Source organism: Lepisosteus oculatus, chromosome 27, assembly GCF_040954835.1.
Source record: "Lepisosteus oculatus isolate fLepOcu1 chromosome 27, fLepOcu1.hap2, whole genome shotgun sequence".
Taxonomy (NCBI): domain Eukaryota; kingdom Metazoa; phylum Chordata; class Actinopteri; order Semionotiformes; family Lepisosteidae; genus Lepisosteus; species Lepisosteus oculatus.
Window position 1 is genome coordinate 3718076 of NC_090722.1, and position 10384 is coordinate 3728459.

Sequence of the window (10384 nt, forward strand, 5' to 3'; positions counted from 1 at the left end):
AGAGCGGAAATGTGTTTTATTAGTCTAATGCAGGAAGCCGATACGCTGGTGAGCTGCTGTTACAAGGACAGTGATGAGGATGGCAGGTCCACACTCATCATACTGGGACTGTGGAGGTTTCAGCTTTTATGTTAATGTTAAGACCTGTAAATGGAGCCACTCTATGCAAGCATGCAGTATAAGTCTCAATTAGTAAAAAAAACAACATGCATTTTTATCCAGGCAGTAGGAAATAAGAACAGTAATAAGAGGAAGCCATTTCCATCCGATATTTAGTATCTAATATATCCCAGGATCTCATCCAGCACTTTCCTGAAAGAAGCCAGGGTATCACCTTCAACATGACGAGGTTGTTTGTTCCACACCTCCACCACCCTTTGGGTAAAGGAGTTTTAATTGCATTTTCACATAGTTTTCAATTGCGTCCTCCTGGTTTGTGTTTCACAGTTCAGTCTGAAGACATTGTCTGGGCTGGCCTTGTCAGTGCCCTTGATGACATTGGATAAGAGTTATGCAGCTCACTCTTTCCAGCGAGGTGAGGTAGAGACTGTAGTGGCTGCACGTTGCATCAGCAGGCGCTGCTGTTGAGTCAGAGCCTCACTTGCCAGAGCTCCTATCTGAAAGGGCAGAACTGAAGGAGCTCCATTGATTTGTTTAAGGCGAAACACACTGGAGACAGGGGGGCACAGCCGAGACTTGAACCCGGAATCTCCTTGTAACACGTCTTTACCTTCCTGTATTTTACACCTTCTGTACAAAAGCATCATCCCTTCAGGGACTCCCGTTTCTTGTAAATGGAATATTTCACGTTTGTTCCAAAACTACTCAACTTCACTGTCTAAAGATTAAGGCACCATACACATAGCATATACATGGGGTGGTTTGGTGGCTCAGGATCTGCGCCTGTGGCTGGAAGGTTGCCAGTTCGTATCCTGCGGCCAGCAGAGCAATCGTACTCCGTTGGGCCCCTGAGCAAGGCCCTGAACCCCAACTTTTCCAGTATGAATGGCTGACCCTGTGCTCTGACCCCAGGCTACTCTCCCTGTCTGTGTGTCTTACAGAGAGCAAGCTGGGGTCTGCAAAAAGAGTCCTCATACAGGAAATTGTATATGGCCAATAAAGTGATCTTATCTTATATCTTACATGGCATATTCTAAATATGGTCAAGTAGACCATATGGATATTTTAGAGGTCTCAGCAGCCTGCGCTATGCTTTGTAATTCAAACTCTCTGTTTTGGTAATGTGGGAACGTTCCCCCATCAAATCCCGCATTCCTGCTCTCAGCCTGCCCTGAAGCTGTCATGCTAATGATGGCTGGACTTAAAGAGTTTCCTTAAAGAGGCAGTCAGACCACGATATCCTTCGAAATGGCTCATGAATGACACTTGGAAGTGCTAGACAAACGCCTGTCAGCTGCTGGCTTGGGAGAAGAGCTGTGGAATAGCTGCTACTCAGACCAAGCTGCCCGAAGGCGGGACTGTTTAACAGCAGGCCAGTTTAAAAGCGTGGTGATTTCACAGGCACGTAGGTCCTGTCAAAAGAAAGCTGGCCACGCTGGTTCTCTTTGTTTGCATTGTTCGTTGTTTTAAAGATAACTCGTGGGAAAAAGCATAAGACATTTTACAAATAACAGGAGGCCTTTCGGCCCAGGCAGCCTGTTTGGTAAGTAATCAGGCTCTGATCCAGCTGTTTCTTAAAAGAAAGCAGGGCTTCATACACTGATGGTATTTCTAGATATGTATTGCAATTATTTGTCTATTGATAAAAAAACATGACCTCATGTTTTAAATATACTGCATTCATTTTTTATTTGACAAATTTGGTTCAAAAAGAGGAGTGGCACAGTGGTCAGCGGTGCTACCTCGCAGTGCTGGGGCCCTGGGGTCAATGCTGGCCCTGGGGTGCTGTCTGTGTCATGGAGTCTGCATGTTCTCCTTGTGTTTGTGTGGGTTTCCTCCCACAGTCCAAAGACATGCTGGTAGGTTCATTGGCTTCTGGGAACACGGAGTGTGTGTGTCTGTCTCTGCTCTGCAGTGGACTGGTGTCCTGTCCAGGGTGCATCCTGCTTTGCGCCCGTTGCTTGCTGGGATAGGTTGTGGCTCTCCTGTGTCTAGGAATTGAACAAAGCAGTTTGAAAATGGACAGATTAATCAAAAAGACCTTTTCACTTATAGCTGCTTTCATCTCCATGCTGGGTGTATTTTAAATATGCAAGTACATTTTATTTTAACATGAATGCTTTCCTTTTTAAACTACATTTTATGTGCTGAAACTGCTTTGATAAATTATCAAAGAACTGCGCTGTCGGACGCTAGTTCCACACTCCCACACCCCTTTGTGTAAAGAATCGCGTCTTCCTCTTGGCTTTAAATACACAATCACACAGACCACAGGCGTTTTAAAGCACAGATCTAGGATGCATCTAACCTGAGTGTGGTCCACATGTATTATAATCCTTTACAACTGAAATGATCTCTAGTGTTTCCTTTCTCCTCATCTTTGATCACTTTTTGATCCGCCCACCCCCTTTCACTATCCTCTAAAGCTTTTCCTCTGTGAGTGCTGGTGTTTGTCCAGAAAACCAACTTCCTCTGTGACCTGCCTTTCGTAACCACAGGAAAAAAAAATGTATAATGACTGAATAAGCTTGTCCATTCAGTCTTTCCAGTCCCTGTGTGCTCAGACTTAGTTTCTAAATGTGTACTGCCTGCATCCCTCACCAGCTGGCCAGCCCCTGTCTCCTCTGTTGTGTGAGAATGAGTACACTCAGGAGCACATCTGCCCAGATGTCAAGGAGCAATTTAACTGGTCTGGGCTTTCTTGAGAAAAAAAAAATCCCAAATGTTAGCAGATCAAGTTATTGTCTCAGTGATGGGAAAGCTGTGCTCAGGGGAAGGAAAGTTCTTTTGTCAGCAGAAGGTACTCCAGACTAATCTCATCAAGCACGCACTCTGCGCCATATGTATGAAGCGAACCCCATCCAACTGTTTCCCAACAGCTTCTTCCAATTCACGGCTGCAGGGAAGCTGGAGCCTATCCCAGCAAGCACCAGGCCCGAGGAGGGCTACATCCTGAATGGGACACCAGACCGTCACAGGGCACGCACAGAGACACACACTCACACCAGGAGCAATTGTCCCAGTAGGCAGTTAACCCACCAGCATTTCTCTGGACTATGGGAGGAAACTGGAGCACCTGGAGGAAACCCACACAAACACAGGGAGAACACACAAGCTCCATACAGACAGCACCCCCAGGAAATGAATCCAGTTTCCCAGGACTGAGAAGCAGCAAATCTAATCACTGTGTGACCGAGCTGCCCCACTAATCTCATGCCAGTCTGAATCTATTGTGTATCAAACGTTCAGTCTGTATTCGGGTGTACTGGCGTTGATGGTTTTGGAGGTAGTGTGAGTATGAGGTTTTAGGTTTGGAACATAGAGCAGGGGATTGAAACTAAGGGCACAGCCACTGTGAAGGACCAATAAGTTATACAGTATTGCAAAAAACTGACATTTCTTGATGATAAGGCATGTTATGTTGAAACAGTATAACATACTAGCATGACCTCATTAAGAATATTGCGTACTATTTTGGTCACCCAAATATTGAGAACATGCTGCTGCTCTGGAATCCATCCAGAGACGAGCAACTAGCTACATTCCTGAGCCTGAAGGGACATCCTGTTCTGACAGGCTGAACCTCTTCAGTCTTGAACTGCAAGACTACACTGGAACCTGATTCGAGCGTTCAAGCGAGACGCCTGAAGCACACCAACAAAGTTAACCCAGTGGATCTCATCCTATGGAACCGTGGAAGGCAAACCAGCGGGCCAACCATGTGGAAGTGCAGTTAAAACAGAGAAGGGGGGGGGGGGGCACTTCTTTACACAAAGGGTGGTGGGAGGGTGAAACAATCTGCCCACCTGGGTGAGATCCTGTGTTAAATTGACTACTAATTCCCAGACAGGCTATATAGGCCTCCACTCGCTTGTAACATTTCTTGTGCTCTAAACCAGTTAAACCAAAATATTAGATAGATAAGATCAGATCACTTTATTGGCCCTATACAATTTCTTGCATTAGGAATTCGTCTTTTCGCACACCCCAGCTTGCTCTCCATGAGACACACAGACGGGGAGAGAAGCTGGGGGTCAGAGCGCAGGGTCAGCCATTTATAAGGCGCCCCTGGAGCAGGTGGGCCCTACGGAGTAGGATTCCTCTGCTGGCCACGGGATACAAACTGACAACCTTCCAGCCACAGGTCCAGATCTTTAGCCCCAGAGCCACCACTCCACCCTGTGACGATATTGTACTGATACTCTGCTCGTTATCTCCCCAGCTCCAAGAGCAGGGCATAATGGACAGATCCTCACTGATGGGGAGATAACAATAATCCATCGATGTAATGTGGAGCACTGGACCTGTACCTCTTTGGATGGGGAACAGAATCCAGGAGGGGAAAAGTAAGGGAACACGCAAACTCCACACAGACAGACGCCTGACATGCAAGTCAAACCCAGGGCCTTGGAGCAGTGAGCTGACCGTGCGCACCACAAACCATTCCACCCAGTATCTGCTCATCCAGCAGGAGGACACATGAGACATGGGCTGCCAGAGGGCCAGAAAAAATATGAACCTTTTGACAGGGTTAATGCTGGCCCGTGGAGAAGGCGTATTGCTTTGCTCCTGCTACAGAAATACAGGGAAAGCCCTGCTTTGCTGCTGGAGTTTTGATCCGGGTGCTGTAACAGTACTGCGCTGCTTACGTTTTGAGGCTGAGGCATTTCACAAACGCAGCGGGGATATTAAGATCGGGATCTCCTCCGGGTTTGTCCCGGACTCACGGCGTTTGATGGCTCTCAGATCCGTCAGCTGCCGGCGCCGGGCGCTACGCCCTGCCGAGAAAACGGACACCGACCGCCCGCTCCACAGCTCCAGGATCCGATGGGCAGAGAGCCCGGCGTGTGTCACAGGTCACCCACTGGAGGTGCTGAGGTCTGAGTGCGGGAAGACGAACGAGGAACAGCAAAGAGACGCCCCCGTGACTTTATTAGACGGCGGTGGGGGCAAGTCGGCGCAGCTCAGCGCGGGGTCGGCTCAGGGGCGCGCAGCGCGGACAACACCTGGATTCGCGATCAGGCGAGCGGCAACAGGATGTGAGCGGACGGGGGTTTGGAGCCGCGTTGAGGGTAGTTCCATACTCGCGCTTCAGGCTGCTCGTACCCTGGGTAGCTGTAGCAGTGGTCAGGGGGCTGTCTGTCTGTCCCGTGGGGAATTCTGGGAGGGGGAGCGTGGGGGGGGGGGGTTTGTTGCTCTCGTCCCGACTCGTGCTTCGGCCCCACTCCGACGAGGCATTGCGTGGGAGGGAGTCTCTCCCGGGGAAGGGGGCCCGGTGGGGGGGGCAGGAAACACGTGACAGAGCGGAGGCTCCTCCGCAGAAAGACACTGGGTTGGGCGCGGGACGGGACGTCCACTCTCCTCACCAGCATCCCCTTAGTGCCCCCCCCAGTGCTCCCCCAGAGAGGGGGGGTTCTGCTTCTAATTGCCCCCCAACTGCTTCCCAGATCGACGAGCCGCCTCTGTCGTTTGTTCATGGAAAACCCGGTTGAACACCTTCATCCACTCCTGAGCACAGCTGGGTGCGCAGAGATTAATTTGATCCTTCTCGGGGTTTTTTTTTACACAGTTTTTTTTTTTTTGTAATCAGCCTTTTTAAAACAAAATCTCCAGGTTCTGGTAACGCCTCGGTCAGCCTGCCCGAGCGCCCGTGTGAAGTTGCGCGTTTCAGTCCTTCCCATCCAGGACGCGAAACTTGGCCTCCAGACACATGAAATAATCATGATTCATGCTCGCTGTTTCCGTGTTTTTCTTTCTTTCTCTTGGGCTGATGTAACGAGGAGATTTCCAGTTATGACTTTGGCACGGTGTGAAAGAACGCTACAACATAAGAAAGCAATTATATATTTTTAGCCACAAAATAGTTGTGATTTTGAGCGCCACCCTCAATCGAACACACAGGAACATAAGAAAAGGTACCAACGAGAAGAGGCCAGTGGGCCCATCTGGGCATTTTGGTGGTTAATAGTTAATGATTAATCATATAGTATTTATCATTATTATATATGATAATAAAAGTATCAATAATACATTATTAGTAGTATTAATCGAGTGAAGGATCTCGTGATTTGAATTGTGCACTTTTGACTTCATCTCCTAACATTTTGTTTTGTTATTTTTATTGCTTCCCTACATTGTCTAGGCGATGTAAACATTGTGTCGACATAAACACCCAAGTCTCTTTTAATGAGGAGCACTTGTAGTTTGTTTCTGTTACCTGGATGCAAAACCCGACAACTCCCAGATTCATTCAAATGAGGCAAAAAATAAATTACACACCATACAGAGACAAGATCTATATTCTGATACGTTTCTAATGAACGTTTACACCAATTCCTCTCACAGTTAAACAAATATTGAACGGACTTACTTGCCTTTGGTAAGAGATTTAGAGTTGTAAGCCCCTGTATCATGTGTTAGTTAAAATTACTGTCGTATTTGCAGTGGCGCAAGCAGTTGCCGCAGTATGTATGCATGGTAAGCACAGCTAAGCCTAACGGACTGGGTTGGTGTGCCCATGTCTCAGGCTTCTTCTGTAAGGGGATGTTTAAATTATTGACATAAAATTGCTACATCTTTGGGAATCATCCATTTTCTAACCGCTGTGGGGGGGAGCCGGAGCCTATCCTGGCAAGCAACAGGCGCAAAGCAGAAACCATGCTGGACGAGATGCCAGTCCATCACAGGGCACACCCACACACACTCACACCAGGGCCAGTTTGAGACCATTAAGCTCCCAGTATGTGTTTGTAGCGTTGGAGGAGACCAGAGCACCCAGCTGAAACCCCATGCAAAACACCAGTAGTGGGCAGTGCCGGATTTCCCATGAGGCACCTTAGGCACAGCGCCTAGGGCCTCCCAAGGAGGGAAACTCTAGTGACTGAAACAACATGCTGGCGATCGGCTCGAGGTGCTCCAGATCAATAATCAGACGCTGCTCTAGACACTAGCAGTATGGAAGTGATGGTGGCTCGACTCGCTCCCTCAGTCAGGGGGTTTAGCACTGGAATAGTTTACAGGGCGTCACGTCAGTTGGCGTTCACCCCTCTTCACCCCTCGGAGTGAAAGTGCCCAGGGCCTACGAACCCCAGAATCCGGCCCTGGTAGTGGGGACATAAACTCCACACAGACAGCGCCCCAGGAAAGGAACCCACAGCCCCAGCGCTGTACAGCAGCGATGCCACCCTGCCGCCTCTTTACCATTCTTATTCAGAGGTGTTGTTTTTTTCCTCCACGGCTTTTTGTTACCGTTCCTCTGTGCGGGCATTCAGATGCGTGGCCTGTGAATACATCCGTCTCCCCTGTCTTCCATCCACAGTGCGAATGGGTCTAACGGGCCAGCGAGCGGCCCATTGTCTGAGCCCGGGGCAGGGCGCCCGCCTGAAGACAAGGCCGTGAATAACAGACGAGCACCGAGTGCGAGAAACCATCCGCTCCCCGCTGGCGGCCCCAGGGGCTCAGGCTCGGTGAGGAATTTAAATCCAGCAGAGTTGTGCTCAAGCTTTGCAGCAGATGAGCAAGGGCCCATTGAGAAAACAGTAATCCCTTCTGGTCACCATTAGAAAGTCACCACGTACCTACCTTTTGCATTGACTGTGTCGTCATTATCTTGGTCAATTCTTTCATTAACCAGAATGGGATGCATTGAGACCAGTTCAGTTTATTTTGCATGCCAAGTGCAATGAAGTGCTCAGAACCTCAATTCCTGATCCCTAAAATAGCAGGATCCCTAAAGACTGGCAGAGCCTGGGACAGTAGAATGACAGTCCAGCAGAATTTAGAAGTCATGCCTCAATTATAATCTCATGTAAAGACATGGAGCTAATGTCTTTAAAAAAAAAATGATGTAACCTCTTTAATTAAGCTTGCACGGTTGGGTCCTTTAATGAGGTGTCCAATATTTAACTGGGTCTCTACAGCAAACCAATTGGCCCTTACCGATCATGGCCTCTATGAACTGGTTTCATTACTCTGCTCTCCTCCCCACTGATAGCTGGTGAGTGGGGAGCGTTCTGGCGCACTATGGCTGCTGTCGCATCATCCAGGTGGGGCTGCACACTGGTGGGCTCATTGAGAAAACAGTCATCCCTTCTGGTCACCATTAGAAAGAGTAACACGAATGATACTTAGTCGTCTAGGATTGTCATACACAAGATATAGCTCTCTAGTAGTTCAAGTAGCGGGCTACCTCAGTGTGCCTAGCCTGCAAAGGAACAAGTAAAGGTTTATTCCCCGCTGAAAAGGGAAGAAAAGAGACACAACGTTTCGGCTGAGGAGGTTTCTTGGGGCGTCAACAGAAGAAGTTTGTGGCACACCCGAAAAGGGCTCCACGGCCGAAACGTCATGTTTCTTTCCTTCTCTTTTCAGCGGGCACTAGATCTCTTTAGTCAATGACGAAGGGGATTGAGAGAAGAGTTGATCCCAATTGCCACATTTCCGATGGTCATAAATGGTGCCCATCCTTGGCAGTTGAGGATCGAAGAAGTAATTTAGGAAAGAAAACAGCAGGCCCTCTCTTATACCAGGGGCTGTGTCAGCAATGTGTTCCTTCAGAGAATGGCTCAACCGGATCTGCTCTGCTACTCGGTCGCCGCAATGCCTGATGGGAGGAATGGCTTGCTCTTCTGTATGTTCTCAGACAGAAACAAAACCAAGGAAAATGCACAGGGCTGGGCACGCGTGTTTTACAATGTCGTGAGTCTCCCGAACTTCCCCAGCGGAGATTTGTGAAGCCGCATCAGTGTGGTCCTGTCCCCTCTTTCAGATAAAAAGGGCCTGTTCGTGACTGCTCTGCCTCACCACTACCTCAGGCTCGAAGATGTGGAATTTTAATCCGGAGAAGGTGGCCGTGGGCCTCTTTCCTCTCTCGGAAGACCTTGAGGGTTTAAAGGCTCTGTAGTCCAGAGTGGTTCTGTCATGGTCCTGGAGATCAGGTGTGTGCGCACAGGTCTTCCAGTTCTCTTTAAAGCAGCAGTGCAAGCAGAAGCAGTGGATGAAGCTCTAATTGGTTACTAAGCCAATACATCTATTTAGCTTAAGTTAACTGTGACTGGGAGTGGAGCTCCCTCTAGCGGGAGGTCGAGCCGTGGTCCTATCATCTCTATTCCTGCTGGGTGCTGGAACCGCAGGAATCCAGTCACAGGTCGTCCGTCACCTGGTGCTGGCTGCCCCCTGGTGGACAGAAAGTAGGACGTCTTGACTCCACAAGCTACGGCGGTGATGCAGAGCTGCCGGTGAGTTTCACACAAATCCAGGACAATGCGCTTCTGCTCTCATACAAGGAAGGGCTGGAAACTGATCCTTTCAAATTCAGTCATTTCGCCTTGGCAGGCCTGCGGCGTAAACGACTTATACGTTGTATATGGAGATTATAACGCAAGTCTTTGTTAAACGGTGCGCCAATTCCTTCTCTTACACAAACTCTCCGTAATTCCGTGCAGCATTTCTAAGTCCAGAAGAGAGGTATTTTTTTTAAATCTATGATCCCCAAGGGGCGATTAGTTTTGCCAGCAACAGAAAATATAAAGAAAGTCACGCACACGCACATATACAGAAGAATAATATGTTAAGCAAGGTTGTAACCGCGGGTACATACTGTATGAGAACGTGAAGGAGTTTGTTTTGAAATGGGAAAGTCTGTATCTGCGTTCTGAGGGGAGTAACGCCTGTGGTAGCGAAGCTCGGTTCTGCAGAACCACAGATCCAGTCGGTCCCGCTGATCACCCTGACATAATCTCTTGCAAAGACATGGGACACTGGAGCCGTGTAAAGCTTTCTGCATTGTGGCTGGTCACCCCCGTTCGAGTCATCTAGTTTAACAGAACACGTTGTCAATGCGGGGTTTTGAACTGCATCTATAGCACTTCAATATTTTTAAATGGCCATATTGTTCATGTTTTTGTTTTCATTCCCATCGTATTCCACTCAATGTGCTGTCCCAAGAGAGGAAACTCTGAGGAGGCTTAAAAGAGGAGAGGTTTAGGGGAAAGGGTCATTGTGTACGGTGATGGGGACGCTATATTACACTTGGTCTTAGCTGAAAGGCCAAGAAGACACACAAGACTACAGAAACTCACCACTGGCAGCCCCACTGGAGCTCAGCAAGTGTGAGCCTGGCCAGTACCTGGAGGGGAGACTCCTGGGAAAGCTGAGGCTGCTGCTGGAAGAGGTGTTAGTGGGGCCAGTAGGGGGCGCTCACCCTGCGGTCTGTGTGGCGTAAAACCGTGTGGTCTAAAAAGGCGTAAAACCTTTGCATTAGACATAA